Source organism: Platalea leucorodia (genome assembly GCF_965183815.1).
Source record: "Platalea leucorodia genome assembly, chromosome: 16".
Taxonomy (NCBI): Eukaryota; Metazoa; Chordata; class Aves; order Pelecaniformes; family Threskiornithidae; genus Platalea; species Platalea leucorodia.
Genome location: NC_138838.1, coordinates 9509650 through 9525903, shown reverse-complemented (window position 1 = coordinate 9525903; position 16254 = coordinate 9509650). Strand labels below are relative to the sequence as shown.

The following is a 16254-nucleotide window of genomic DNA, read 5'->3' as shown; positions in this document are numbered from 1 at the left end:
CGGAGTCTCTAAAAGACTGAATGATTTTCTCAAAGGCAACTAGTCCAAAGCAGATCCAGAAGTGAAATCCAAGTCTTCCAGCACACAATCTGTGATGCTGATACATTAAACTACATTGTCTTCCTTTAATATGAATGAGATTGGACCTGGTTATGACAATGGGGCCAATGTCCGAAACAATTCTGCCAGCACAGCCCCCCTGCCCTTACCCTCTTCTTCACTAGGCCACCAGGTTGTCACTTTGTTAAAGGAGAAACGTGTGACCTCCTGTAATGATTCTGCTAATTCCAACAGTCCTCTGGCTTGCTTCCCTTCAAATTTTACACAGGTTATTGTCTAAAATCTGTCAGAATCATTTACCAAGGAGAATGATTCTGGGGGAAAAAAAAATTTGACTACTTCAGCCTTGCTCATTGTTTGGATTTTCCTAGCAGGTTTTCAAAATTTCTGACTTCTGGTTGCTCTGCTCAAATTTGCAGCTATCGTTACTCTTTTCCTGGAACACCTCTGGTAATTCTGACATTTCCAAATAAGTTTTTGGTGTTATCTGTTATTGATAAATAAGGGACATGGTTAACATTTTGGAAGAGCTGGTGGCTGGCACCATGACTTATTGTTGAAGAATATTTTTGGACCTTGTTATATCTGGAGGCAATACTCTAATTTAAATTCTTTTCCATGACAGTCCTTTATATAGAATCCATTTTCAGTAGCTCTTCTGGAAAGTGCTTTGAAGTTGTTAATTTTTTGGATGGAAGGTGAAGAATAAATGAATTTTACGCCTGACGTGATAAAACCTCAGTAGGTTATCGACTCTTCATTACAGTTTAGGAGTTGCTGTAAATTATCACATGCTATTCTTGACCTTAAGAAAACATATGTGTTAAAGAGCTATTAATACTGTGTGTAAAGAGTTCTGCACGATAGATGAGTGATCATACTTACAAAGGTGTTGATATGTTTTTGTGTTTTTATGGACTAGTACATATATTCAAATGCATAACAATCTTTAAGAGCATGTATGAAAGCTTCACGAGCAAGTTTTAAGTGTTGAAGATGCTAAACCATTAAAGTAATACGAATCTGATAGAATATAGTTTTTTATCTAGATCCACTGCACTGTCATTTAATAGTATTTTATCTTTTAAGACTATATCAATGAGATATTGACACGTTCAAGTTAGGAGCTGGGATTTCCTGGTTCTGACCACTAGTCTGCATTAGTGGTTACCATCAGGAAATTCTTCTTTTCCTTTAGCTGTAAAGTAAATACACTATAATGAGGGAAATATGATAAAAAGATATTCTTCTTAATGTAGAACATTTGTCAATCTGGAATCCAAAGAATTTTCAAGTAGTGATGAATTAATCACTTCAAAAATATCACTTCAGTACTTTTTGTTATCCCTCTAATACTACATGTACTTTAATGGAAGGAAATTAATGAATAATTTTGTCTGTGATAATATGCTAGGACTTCTTTCCTTCATTATGAAACAAAGATGGGTATAAAATTACTTTATGCAAAATAACGTTTGCCTAAAATCAATGTTTAGATTTATGTTTCACTCCCGAAACTTTTTTTCATTGTCACTCACACCGTGAAAGATCTCTTCGGTAACTTAGAAATACAATAGTTTACCCTGGAGATCCTCTAATATTTTACAGAATTACAGATTTTTGACAGGTCTAAAAATATCTTGTTAAATTTTAGTATGTCTCCTACAGATTTAACAATGTATTAACTTAGAAATCGACTTCTGGATAACTTGGCATGTGGATTGCATCTCTTTTGTAATGTAACCTAATACAGTAGTCATTGATATATATGCTGATAAAACTTACATTCCTTTGAATATTAAGGTCTTAACCTTCAGTTTAGTATTTCTTAATTTCTTTGTGAGAGTCATGGTTGAGAACCTGCTTTAAAAAGATTTATTTTAGTGTATCTAAAATTTTAAACTTTGCACTTTGAAATTAATTTCTGGCACCTGCTTTATGTAAAAATTCTGTAGAGAGAGATTTGCCACTCGTCTCAATCCTTGTATTCCTCACAGTGAGGATTTTACCAGGGAAGGTGAAATTTGTTTTCTCAACTTTTGTCTTGTATCTGAGTTTCTGACTAGCTTTTGGTACACACATTTTTGTATTTTAGAAGTCAAATTTTCCATCTAGTAAAATGACTGAAATGTCTAGGATGGTTTCACTATATAATCTTTTCAAAACAATAGTTTTCGCAGCCCCAAAAAGGATGCAGTCTTGACACATAAATGGGAAACAGATTGTGTTTTTTGGCTGATACTACTGTGCTGGTTTAGATGTTGGTTCAGTCAACTTCAGTCTTAGATTACAAGATTTGCAAATTAAAGGAAAACCAAAAAGGGAAGAATATCTGCATAAATTTTGTTTTTGTGGAGTTTTGTAGAGGCATGCTTACTTTGTTCTTGGTGATAAGATAAACAAATCTTTATACACACACAAAACGAATTGATGATTTTGGGTACATATTAATGAATTTTCTAGGTGGTGAAACATCAAGATTAGTAACCTGTGAAGTGAACAGACAATCATCCCCCCACCCCCCGCCCCCCCCCTAAAAAAAAAAATAGTGGTGGCTGCAGAACTGCATGGCAGAACTAGTTAGTCAATGTGTGCTGTTCGGAGCTGCTCAGTTCTGAAGATAAACTAGATGAGACCAATTATGTTAAATGGAAATATATGCCTGTTTTCCCCATATGGGTTGTTGAAACCCTAGTTTTGAACATACTGGATCTGTAGAACACCTTCAAATATATCAGAGAGGTCCAAAATACACTAGACATGCTTTTTGCTCTGGTCAAATGTAAATATACAGATAGCTTTAATTTAAGTAAATGCTTCATTTTAGCTAATGGAGATGTTTAAGGGGAAATTGACCAGTATAATTTGTTTTATTTTAGATTATTAAGAAAGAAATCATGGTTTGAGAGTGATTGCAAATCTGCCCTTCAGTAGACAATCTAGGTAAGAAGACAGCTAACAAAACAGAGGTGACCATGCCAGGAGGAAAAAAAAAAGTGCATGTAGGTGCAGGGAGAGGGAGAAGGGGACAGGCAAGACAGAGATGAGTAATTGCACTGCCTTACATATGCAATGCCTCTCCTGAGTACAGAACATTTTAAATACTTAAAACCCTAGTATCTACCTTTCCTCAAACACCAGGTGTTCTGATGACTCAGTGTTTACCCCATGATGCTTAATTATGAGTTACCAAACTTTGTTTCTACTCTAAAGATTTTTTCTTTGGTTTTTGTTGTCCTTATTAGCTGAGCAGTTTATCATACATAAGGGACAAAATTCTTGTAATGAAATGCAGAGCAGTCTAGCTAAAGGATTGTATTAGTACAACTGTGGGCTTACAGCAGGGTAGGTTTTAGACCATAGTTCTGTGATTCACTGACTGGCAGCAAAGACAACTTAAAATTCCTACTCACCTTGCCTGCTTGTGCTGCTGCTTTCTGCATCCCTGGGCTGTGTCATTTCAGCTGGTTGTAGAACCATACAGTAAAGGAGATGACAGAAATAATCCAAGTAAAAAATAATGCTCCAATTTTATTTTTTAATGATACGGATTATTTCAGTCACCTGGTTTGCATGCAATTGTTTGTAAAATTGCAAGGTGCAACTGAGAATGTAGTCAGTTGTAGCAAGAAGGTGGGAATGAGCACAGAAGAAGGAATTTCTTAGGTTAGCTTTGCTGCTGAAGCTGGTTAGCCATGAACTGTGGTCTCACTCGCTTGCTGTAATGCTTTATTCTGTTGCCCATCCCTCTTTTAACAGAGCAAAACAAAGAAGGTAGAAATCCTATAAGTGATTTGTCCCAACAGCCATGTTTCTGGATAGCAATATTTAATCTTCTGTTAATGACTCATTCAGCAGGATATGGGGGGGGGGAATCTTGCAGATCTCCTTGAAATGCAACCCAGATTGCTAAGCCATCCTTATAAAAGGTATTTCACACTTTGGTGCACTTGTCCTTTGTCCAAATAGCGAAATATAGATGCATAAAAGAATAGGAATTCATGCCAAAATCTTATGTAGGCACGTATGATAATCAGGTAACTATAAGAGTATAGCAAAGTGAAAGATCAGTTATAGAAGATTAAAAAGTAACAGTTTGAGGCCAGTAGGCTTTCCAGCCTTCCACATTACGGAGAGTAAAGGACCTCAGTCAGTAACCTATGCAGCCAGCCCATAGCATGTGTTAGGTTTCTAGCATATATTTTTAGAAAGATATATTAATTTAATGCCATCAAGTGATGGAAAATTTGGATGACTTGAAGAATTGGATGGAGGTCATTTAAGGGCATGAGAAGCAAGAGGTAATCTTTTTTAATCATGGGAGGAGAAAGGAAATAAGGGCAAGTTAAAGGAGGAGGAGTAGTTGGAGCAAACAAAATGTATAACTTTGGCCAGCCAGCATTTTTTTCCCCTGCTGGTCAGTTTACACGGCGAATCAATGGGCAGCAGATTTTCAGCAGGCATGCTTCATTGACATGGCTACTGTAATGAAAACTTACTAACCTGAATGCAAGTTTAACTCAGGGATGTGTTTATGGGAGTGTTAAGGTTTAGGTAGAAAGCAGCTTTACACGAGTAAGAATAGAAACAATGCAATTAAAGTGTTAATATTTTCTCCCATTAATATTTTAAAATCACATGACCCCGTTCCTTATCTGGCAAAGTGACTAGTTAATGCTAAAATCCAGTGTCCAGTTCGAAGTGTCCGTGGCTTATAATGTTTAAAATTAGCTAGCTGTGAAATGATTTGTCAGAGATAAACAGCAAAGCTTTCTGGAAGGATCACCCAAGAGAAGGAAATGAGCTATGATGAATGAAGTTCTTGTTCCCAGTTCTCACACTGCTCAGAGTAACTCTCCCTGGAATATTTTTACTGGAATGCCATTGCAAATTCAGTGGTTACGCCGTGGACTCACCTGGCTATGCCAGAGACTGAATCGTGCAATTGAGTCTGTAGAGGGTGTATCCACTCAAGATAAAATGCAGCGTGTTATTTTCAAATCACACATAAAAATGGCTTGGACAGATGGTTATGATTTTCAATTGTATTGGACACCATGAAATAGATTTCATGAAGTTAGTTAAATATTTGTGGTCTGTTATTGAAGAGTATGCAAAATTCGGTCATATTTTTTTCCCCAGCCTTATTTCTTGAAGACTGTCAAGGATGTATAAGTTTAAATTTCTAGAGAGCAAACTTAATTTAATTGGTTTTGTTCTAAAAAGTATAGTAGAACCTTTTAAGTTGGGTAAAGCTCTCTCGTTTCTGTTATCTTTGAGGGATTGAGTCCCAAAGGCTCTTGTACTGTTGAAAAACTGTAAAGCATCATTAACTGCAAAGTGTGCTGTCCTATCAACTGCCTTGCAAAGATTTCCTTCCGTTCTAGCAGCTGAAAAGCATTATCCTCTCTGGTATTGTAGGAAAAATCAGTTTAGTCTTAACAGGTTGTGTGGTAGCTTTTAAGATCCTGAGAGACGCAACCCCCTGAATAAAGTAGTTTAAATTCCTTTTAGCAATGTTGGATTTGATTGTTCTGTTATGTGCTAAAGATAGCAACGTTCTTAATCTTAAAAAGAGCTCTTCACATCCCAGAATTTTTTCTTGTAACTTGTATCTATAATTACACTAATGCACTTCAACTATTTTCGCAATGTTGAAGTAATGTTTACTGGTAACTCTGTGAATTTTCTCCCATAGTAGAATGCTTGGAGATACAGCTTTAATGGAATAAGGTGGTATTTCCATTTGTAAATACCAAGGGTAGGAAAGATCTGGTGTTCTTCTGATCTACCAAATGTTTGTCTGAGTGCACTATGGTAAGAAATAACCTTTGAACTATAGTAAACTTAATCTTGGATCAAAACTGGAAGGAAGAAAATGAGTATTTGGGGTCAAACTTTGACCAGTTGGTGAGAACTATGGGTAGTTTTGACCTTCTAAAGCTTTGATTTATGAAGCTGTAAAAAGATAAACCTTTTCTAAGCGGTCCTTGGGATAGCGTGGAGGTTTGGGAGAGCAGATTTCCGAGCTGAGGCATAGTTTCATTTTACTGCTGTTCCAACCCCCCGTGCATGTAATGGTACGGGGAGGAGATGGAGGGAAGGAAGTAGCCGTTTGCTAAATGCACAGCCAGATAAAACCAGCTGGAGCACATACCTTCCGTGAGGAACTTGTCAGAAGAAGCACTACAGGGAGAAGATAATGCACAGCGCCATTACAGGCAAAGCTGCTGGTTCCAGGGCCACTTTAAATTCCACTTTAAATTATTAAATACTGTAAACGCTATAAAGTTAATTAGAAGAGGAACAAACTCTACAAAGATAAATGTGTTTTCAATATGTTTCTCAGGGAGGGTACAGTAGAAACCAGTGAATGAGAGGAAATTTATTTCTGGCAGCACTCTAGACATGGAACTGTGGTTGAACTTTTTACCCTAATTACGTCCCCGCTAATGCCTGCAGCGGTCTGGAATCAAAGCGGCCCTTCAGGCCCTGGAAAGTCTCTGATGTGGCGAGCGTTTGTTGTGTGATGAGGGTTACTTAAGAAAAAACGGAATATTGTGACAGGATTTTTCAAAATTTCTCAGTTACCACCCACCTCACTTGTTGCCTACAAAAATAGAGTAATTGTTTGCATCTGTGTGTTTTTGTCTGTCTTAGAAATAACTGTTATAAATCAAAGTGACATAGACCCAGAGAACAGTTCAGGATTAGATTTTCTTTTCTTATATATTTTAGTGTTATTTCTATGTTATATGCTGTAAGAAGGAATTAAAGGACATTGCAAAGTAGTTAGAAATTTCAGGATGATTTAAGTTCTTTTTTTTCTGAGGATACTAACACCACCAGGTACTGAGTTCTCAATCAGTTCAAAGAAGATGCTATTTAACGTTTTTTCCTAAATAACGACTGTCGTTCCATGCTCATAGTTTGAGCAGCTAATTACAAACTGCATTAACTTACAGCCCTTGTGTCTGTATTGTTACACAATTGCTGCCACTTGTGCAATTCACTACAACTTGACGGTATTTGAACTTTGCATCTGTTACTAAATGCCATTTTCTGTCTTAGAGGTCTCTCTGGAGTCCTTCTTGTCCTTTTTCTTTTCTTTTCTTTCCTTTCCTTCAATCATATTTCATACACAGAGGAAAAGTCAAGGGAGTTGACTGAGCTCAAGCATTCGCATATGGATTAGATACTTTTAAATCTCTGAAGTGAGGAAAAAGACAATTAAAACACAATAAGTAGAATCCATTAAAAAAAAAATCTGATATAATTATTCTTTTTCTCTAGTTCTGATCTATTTTTGACAGAGAATAAATATATCCTGTTAGCTTTAAAATTTTATATTTATAAATAATTTAAAATGCGTAATACAGTAGACATTTCTTCAGTAATTCAAAATAGGGATTTAGAAGGCTCCTTCTTTGTGAAAAAGCTGTAAGGCATGTTCTTAAAAAAAGATCTTGCTTAATCCATTCTTTCTTTACATTCTGACTAGGTAATATATTCAGACTATCACCTGAGAAGACCCCTTACCGCATTTTTGGATGGTTGCTCACAAACTTTTTTTAAAAATTGTGATTTAAATTATTAATAGAATATTTGTACAGCATAATTATCTCATTTTACAGATGTGGCATTAATAAAATAACACTAAAAGTTTTAATCAATTTTGCCTGCACAATTTGAAGGACCATCTCTCCCATTTCAGCATCTGCTGTATTAGGTGACTATCTCTGTGGTGAGAATGCAGTATTTCTGTGTGCCTTTCCGTAGCAATTGTAATTCCTCCTGGAAATATCAGCTGCATTTAACTATGAAATCCCTCCAATTCTTATGAAAAGTGGTGGCTTCACTGGGAGAAAGGCTATAACGTAAGCTAATGCTTTTTTTGATGTTAAGCAATTCATATAGAATTTCAACCTCAAGGCCAGGTTAAAGAAAAGCAGACTATTGGTGTAGCTATTCACGGGGCTCCTTGTTCAGAGTAATGGCTTTCAGGTACTATTTCACATGTTCAAACCAGCTTTCAGTGAGTTCAGTTACAGTGAAAACTCTGCACGTCTGAAGATCATGGTCTGCTACGTCAAGTCATAAATTAAATCAAGTAAGACGTAAGAACATATAATTAATGGGCACTCGTGGAAGTTTTGGCCTACCTGATGTGACCAGACCCTCATAGAGGCTTTGTTGTTGTTCACAGCGCTTTTCGAGTGCCTTAACCATAAAATCTAAGCTTATCTCTGCTCAACTTCAGTCATCTGCACTCTAAAGCCCTCTAATTCTTTCTTGGGAATGGAATTGTTTTCAGGCTTCTCAAAAATTGTAATTTGAGCCATATAAACAATTAAGTTTTAGTAGACTTGTAAGCAACTGAAAGATGTCTTGCTGTCATGCAATTTGAGGTAGAGGCTACTTAATACAGAGGTGATGGAGTGTTGCACAATCCCGTTAGTTTCTGCTTATGTTGTTAATGACACCAATGGCAAACCTATTTCAGATAAAACAGGTTGGTACAGAGTTTTGTCTTTAATGTTGAATCCAAAAAGTGGCTTTGCATGGGGGTTGGGATGATGGGGCAGGCAGGCGCCGAGCTGCTTGCTTACTTTGGCCTTTGGTGGTGGTGATTACATGTGAGATGAGAAGATGCCAATAGGCCTGTCAGAGCCATGAATCATAAGGTAAAGCTCAGAAAAGGAAAAAAAAATCTGAAATCTAAAGAAATTTGTTACAAGAGGCAACAGAATAAAATATTTGGACCTTCATAATACTTTTGCCATGTTACTAGTTCTAGGTAAAAACCCCTCTTTAATACTGATGATTGAGTATTCGGTCACAGGCTGGGATCTTTGACCTGCACAGGTTGCAGAGGAGCACGCCACTCTCGCAATAGCTGAGCAAAGATTTGGTCTGTGTTTTTGAAGCAGCTTCGTAGCGCGCTTCAGAACAATGAGTTCTGTTGCCTCTCAGTTTAGATTGTTTTTTGCTTTTGGTAGAATTCTGGCTTTGTTAAATGTAACAAAGTTTCAAATCTATGGGATTAGTGTACATATGCTGCAATAATCAACTGCTGTCTATGTTAACGATGCTGTCTTCTGATACGCCATTGATCAGAAAGTACTGTCAATAAATAATGCCTCAGAATAAAGAAAAAAAACTTTGGTGTTGATTTGGAGTTTTATACATATTGGCAATTTGTAAAATCTAGGGCTACAAGGCTGTAAGTGGCTCCACAAAATGCTCTGTTTGGGTTCTTGGTGAAATCTGGCTGTAACTGGGATATTTCAGCATCAATTTGCTCTCAGCATTGTGCTCCCAGAAATCTGATATTTTTTTATTGAGCTGTGACATGCATCTGTCTCTTGATATGCAAAAAGTTTCTACATTTTTTATTTTGGTCCATCTTGTGTGATCTTGAAGATCGGTGTGGGATTTATTACAATACAAATTGCGTGAATCTATTTCAGTGGTGAATTCTGCTTCATTTGACAGTAAGAAGGAGGATGAGACAACTCTTAAATTTATTTCATTCTATATTTTTGGAGGACACACATCTATCAGATTATAAGCTTAATCAGCTGATCGTAGAGATACTAATTTTTGATAGAGGTATGACAGAAATGCAGTTGTATTCTTCTCAGAAGTTAGCCTTTGCTTACGGTCTCCAAGATTTACAGAGATTTTTCCAGTTAAGCATATGTTCATAAAATGATCCAGGATAGCCAGTGCAGTTTCATACGTTTATATAAAAGGACTTTTTGGTTGCACACAAGAAGAAAATCTAGTCCAGAATATACCAGAAAAATTTATTCCGATCTGAAAAATGGAGCTCCAGATGTACTTTTCCTCGGTGATAGCTATGGTCAAGTAAGCCTTGTAGATAAACAAATCTCTTGAGATGCCGCTAATCTTCCTATATTAACTAACTGGAAATATGATGGGACAGCTATGTTTTGTAACATGTGGTATGTCTCAGTGAAGTGGAAAGTGTGTCACACTCTAGTCTCTCTGCAAAAGCATGCCACAGCTGAAAAGCCAGCTTGTGCTATATTTTACACTTCAGCGACAGGCATGCCACATGCCACAGAATGAAGCAATGTAATACAACGTGCTGCGGTACATAAAGGTAGGTTGTAGGCTGTTGTCTGGCTTTATTTAGCTTCATGCATTTTGAAATTTGAAAAAAAAACCCCAAATCTAGAAAGTCTCTTCTGATAACAAGAATGAGTAATGTTGTTATGGGCAGAAAACACAATAGAAGAAACATGTTACGTACTGCTGGTAATGCAGAAAGGGGGAAGAGCCATCTGCTGCCAAAACTGAAGAGTAACTTGGAGGTTGCTAAGCATTTAATATTTTGAAGGATTGCCCTTCCCTTTTACTTTTCTCCTTGAACTGATGGTACTGTTCGTGTAGTATCTGTTACAGTAATACCAATATGTTGATAAAACCTAGTCTTAAATTTTCCTCCTCTTGTTGATGTACAACGCAGTCTTTCTGACAGCTCGATTACAGGTAGAAGGCAAAGGGGCTATTGATTTGATTGAACGAAAGTGAACATAATGGTTGTCGAAAGTACTCAGAACAGAAAAAATCCATGACCTCCATCAGTTCAAAACATCTGTTCCAGGATTGTCAAGAAAATTTGTATTTTCATATTCTTCCTCCTTACATCCGCAAGAGTGGAAACAACTTTTCATTCGGTATTCAGTCAGGGGTTTTGCCTGTCCTGTGAACTATGGTACGTGATTGAGAGTAACTTCATTGTATCAGCAATGGCATCTGAGTGTTCACCCAAAGTTGCAGGTGATGGCAATGTGCAAAACTGGTGAGGAAGTATTTATCTGCATTGCCCTTCAGTAGGTTGGCTTTTTCTACATTGAAATTAATGTTTTGATCTTCATTTATCTAATGTAGAATTGTCAGCTCTCTCAATAACTGGATCTTTTCCTGTGCCCTGCATGACAGGCATTTTGCTGCATCTTTTCTGCTGATGGAGCAACGGTAAACTTTAGGAACTAGGAGGATTTTTGTTGTAGAGGCTAATATCCCGCTAATCGCAAGTTTAGTGTACGATACTGTACAAACAATGTAGTGGAAATAGCTTGCCTTCACCCGTGGTTAAGTATGAGTCCATATAGGAGGGGATGGCAGGAATCCACGTATCTGCGTTTTTATTCATTGTACAAGAAAAACATCATCAAATCGCATGACTAGATGTCTTGAAAATGCTTGAATGCAAAGTTCAGCGTAACAGGTACTCAACTCGGATAACTGTATTGTATCACCTATAAACATGTGATATACTTTTTTATATTTTTTTGATGAGAGACTCAATGCTCTTTGTCTACAGAAACATGTCTTAAGCATAATTATACTTGTTTTGATCTTTCAATTTTAAGTAAAATGTTAGGAACAATTAATTAATCTTTGTACTAGTTTGGGTTTTTTAAAGGAACGTGCAAAGCATATTTATAGAGTGGTAGATCTCCCTACAGCCATCGGTCTGCTCTTAATGTTATTTTCTTCATTTGTTTGACACAATGACATGCCCCCCTCCCCAACGCAAACCAAAAAACCCCAAAACTTTAAGTAGCTTTTATGTGGACACCCATTTTATATTAAAGCTTTGTTCCTGTTTCTCTCTTTTCCCACATTTATCTCTTAGTAGCATAAGTAGGTATAGCCGTATTGCCCTTTTAGATTAAACTCAGAACAGTTTAAAATCTGGTATATGCTTTCTGTTTTGTTTTAGAAGCTTATTTCTTTGGTGATAATTTTTATGTAGTCTGATCTCTTTAAAGAAACAGATGCAGTGTGTTATGCTAGCAGAAGAGTAGCATAAAGTTTTTTTTATTACAGAAATTCTTCCGGATGAATTTGCTGATAATAGATTCCCCTCCCCCCCCCCTTCTCGTATGTGATCATTTTGTACTTATCAACAAGGTGGAACATTCTTATAGAAAGTTTTCCCTTAAAAATATTTATATTGCTTGTAAGTAAGGGCTTCTTTTGACACCTTTTAAAATGAAATAGCAACATCTGGAACTATACAGTTCAGCATAACTGCAGATTTGGCCCATAGTACTTTGCTTTGAGCGTTTGAAATGTGTCTGAAATTCTCAGATCCGAACTTTAAATAATGGGCTGGCAACTGTTTTTCACAAGGATGAGACTTCTGTGTTGTCTCCTGACGTTACGATGTCCTGTCCGGTGATGAGGCAGTATTAAATACTGCGTTCCAGCATCTTGCTTGCTGCATTATTAAGGCAACACGGTCTCCTTTTTTTCTACTACCACCTATGTTCTTCCTCTAGTGCTTTTTGGATAATAAACCTTTTGAATTAGGACTCTTCTTGCTGTGTGTTTTTGTGAAGTGTTTTGTATGTTGGTGCCACTGGGATAAATGCCATTTGTGGTGCATGCGTGCAGTATGTACATTAGGCTCTATTGTTATGATAAGTGGATGCACTTGATCTCCTGGAGGGGAGTGCTGGCCTTGCCACTTACAAGCAGCACTTGACAACTGATTCATGGGATGGTAATTAGAACAGCTTCACAGGGGTCTGTGTATCTAACACTCGACAGCAAACATCAGCTAGTGAACCGATAAGTAAGGATAAAGCAGCGGGGAAGAAGCTGGCTTGGAAGCCAACAGAAAATGGGGTAATTTTTTTTTTTTTTAAAAAGAGAAAAGGATGTGATGGAAGAACCTGAGGCCTGTAATCTTCTGTAGTAAAAGAGAGACTCAAATATGTGTAGACAGAGAACAACTTATTTTTTCTCCTCAAGATCAGTGAATTCCAGATATTAAGTTAATTCATTACCTTAGGTAGCCATACCAAGAGTGTAGAAGTAAACAGCATAGCAGTTCCCTGGCATGAAACTGGCTTTCTATTATAAGTTCTTAAATCTCTTCCAAAAGTACGCTGTTGCCAAATGTTTTGCTAAAGGTGTAGATATCTTTTGCCATAGCTCTTTAATTAAATTGATAAAAAGTTAATAGGTTATAAAAATATATGTCACTGCCCTTGAGAAGGACAATGTGTACAGGACTGGGTAGAAGGTTTTACAGACGCTTACAAAATGGTAACATATATGTGAGGATAGACATGAAGAATAAGGCAGAGAATTTGCTTGCTTTGTAGCTTATCAAAATAGCTATTAAAATGTGCCGTACCATTACGTATTCTTTGAACAGTGTTACAAAACCTGTAATCATATGACAATGTAATTTATTTAGGTACAAGTTTTGCCTTTTAATGAAGTTTAATTTCTTTAAGAATCATTTTTGCTAAAGATAAAAAGGACATAACTTTGTCTTAAGTAGGTATGACATAACATGGTTGCTTGACACATTTGTCATCTATAATTTATACCTGGGCAGCTAATTATGGTAATATAAATTTGGCTGTAAGCAGGGAAGGTTTATCCAGTACCACACCTTGCAGTAAAAGATAGTTGTTTTCACCTGAGGATAGGGGTTTATGTCGCTGCAGAGCGAGCAGCCCACGATAGTGGTCGTTTTCCTGCAGTGGTTTACGAGCTTCAGGAGCAGCAGGGCGGCGTCAAGCCTCGGGTGCTCTCACGGCCCACGACCCGAGGTGCGCGCGGAGACAGACACCAGCCCGTCCCGGGTCGGTCCTGAGTCGTTTTAACAGTTAGACTGCTACGCTATGAAGCAAAGCCTTACTGATGAAATTGCAGAAACAAAATACTCCAGTCCTCGAAATCAGGAAAGTAGAAGGGGAGATGGTTAGTGCAGTTTTTAAACATTAGCCTTGGTAGGATGTAGGGATCAATGCTTTATGTATTGTCTGATCTTTTTCAAGAATTTTGATCGAAAGACTTTGGAAGGAGTGGTACCTCTGTTCCCAGTTCTTTGCATCTTTGTTCTGTCCACCTGATATAATGTTGCACGGGAACTGATGCACATTAGTTCACCTTTTATCTGTTCCCTGCGTTCAAATAAATAAGTGGTTTACTTGCACGTTGTACACACAGACAGCTGTACTACTTTTTGTCTAGTAGTCGTTCTGGCACAGTCACACAAGTCCCATTTTTTTTTTTTTTTTCTTTCCACACATGAGCAAACAATGTGGTTTTCTTTTGGTATGTCTTTTTTTGGTATTCAGGCTGAGACTTGAAGTTTACCTATAACAGAATGGTTTCTGCAGAGTTGATGACTTTGGAAAGTATTTTTGTTACATGCCCGTAAGACTATGAAGATGGTGAGGTAAGACTATAAGGTGGAACGTTTTTTTACTAGACCGATAGACTTGATCAAAATATTTGAGGAAGATACAAGAGTGGAGTTTGTATCTCTTGGTATTAACACAAATATTTTAGTGCTGCATCAAATAATTTCCTCTCTTGTATTTAAGGGATCAGATTTAGTAACATGTGTCTAAGATTGGTACAGTATTTTTTTTTTTTACTTAAAACTAAGTGCTTCCATGTTTTTTGCAATTTGTGGTACACTTAAAATGTCTCTGCTGCTTTGTGTTTCACTGCTACACACACATTTTTGGGAAGTGTCATTTTCTCAGAAACCTTACTCTGCTTTTCCTGATCTTGAATGAATCTCTTAAGTACCGTGAATGAAAACAAGAAAATTACTTACAGAGTGGAGTTTTCAGGCTTTTATTGTGAAAAGTTGGGATGCAGAGAGCCAGGGAGTTTTAGGGGACTAGATGATGAAAGTCTTAATGAAAGCTTTTTCTGCAGTGGTGTTTAAGGAATAAATAATGCAATCCTTGGGGCGTTGTGGTTTTGGTTTTTTGTTTTTCTTTTTTTTAAAGAGTTTTCATTCTGGTGTGCATCCTTGAGAAAGAAGGTGAGGATACTGCAGTGCTGAAGAGGGCTCAGAGGAGGACTGCAAAGGGCTGGAAACCAAACCTTACAACATAAGGCTTAAAAATCTTTTTCACTTCATTGCAGATTAGTTAGTGACTGGGTTGCTTTGGATGCTTACTGACATACAGAAAAGATAACTGAATGCAGTGAGCTTTTTGCGTTGTTGACAGAGACATAAAAGCTGAAAAGCAGAGTATGTACAAATTCTATCTTGCAATAACAAGTAATTTCATAAAAATAAAATTATCTAAATGTTGGAACAACTTACTATAAAACCAGAGGCCTCGTTGCTCGAAGTCTTTTAGGACAAGATGAGGTTGCTTGGTACAAACTAATTTCTTTGAGCTTCTGGGATGTTTTGTGCATGGCCTGGAAAGAGATGATCCTTCTAGTATTGAAATCTGTTAATCTGAGCAAACCTTCGGGGGCCTTGAGGAGAACAGAATTGCCTTTGTGGTCCCAACATGCTAATAATATTACTACGAAGATCATAATCCAGTCTCATGCTTCAACATTCCAGTGTAAAGGTTCAGAAAGGAATCTTTCTAATATACAATTTAATAACTCTGTGCTGTGTATTCTGGTTTTGTTTTGCTTTTCTTCCCCTTCTGTGAAGCATCGGAGAGTGGCCACAGCGAGAACAGGTTACTGGATAATCTTAACCACTGCACTGCTATTTAGAAACTTGTATTTGTGTCACTGTCAGGGTCCTCCTCGTTCCTATAGGAAAATAGCTTTTTCTTTACCAGTGACTTATTGGTAGATCTGGTGCTTTATAGAGTACTAATTTTTAAGTCTTTCCCGAGTAGCTTGCTATACAGATCATTTGGGCATACCTTGTCCAGCCAGTTCTTTGGGCTTGCTGTCGCTTTTCTCCCTCCTGTTTTCCACATGTGACGTGTTGTTTGGTGCCAGGGCTGAACTGCTTTTAATGCATTTGAGCTAGCTATAAGAATAGATATCTAGGTGAAACTTAATGGCCTGCATTAGATGGGAAGCCTAGGTGATGTAATGGTCCCTTCTGGCTTGACGATGAAATAAACTGTCTTTTGTAAAATAAGTTTTGAAGCTGTATTCTATTTAAGGCACTTGAAAATAAAAAAAAAAAAAAGTTTAAATGTTTCGATAAATGTTAAATCCCACAGATTGTAAGCTGGGCCTAGTAAGAGATAGTATTATTAAGTTTTTTTTTTTGAGTACAGCCTCAGTATGTTTTGATATTTTATGTCTTTTCTTAAAGCCTTATTAAAAATAAGGCTATTTTCTATGTTGGGTCTGCTGGGCTTGAAAAAATGATTATTGCAAATTGCATGCAAATAAATAAAACATCACAAG

General features: G+C 37.1%; 1 protein-coding gene across 5 annotated transcripts in view; it reads left to right on the top strand.

The window, feature by feature from the left end:
• The window catches only part of BCAS3 (BCAS3 microtubule associated cell migration factor), a 373866-nt gene that overhangs the window by 29747 nt on the left and 327865 nt on the right, over nucleotides 1–16254 (top strand). The gene's annotated exons all lie outside the window — the stretch shown is intronic.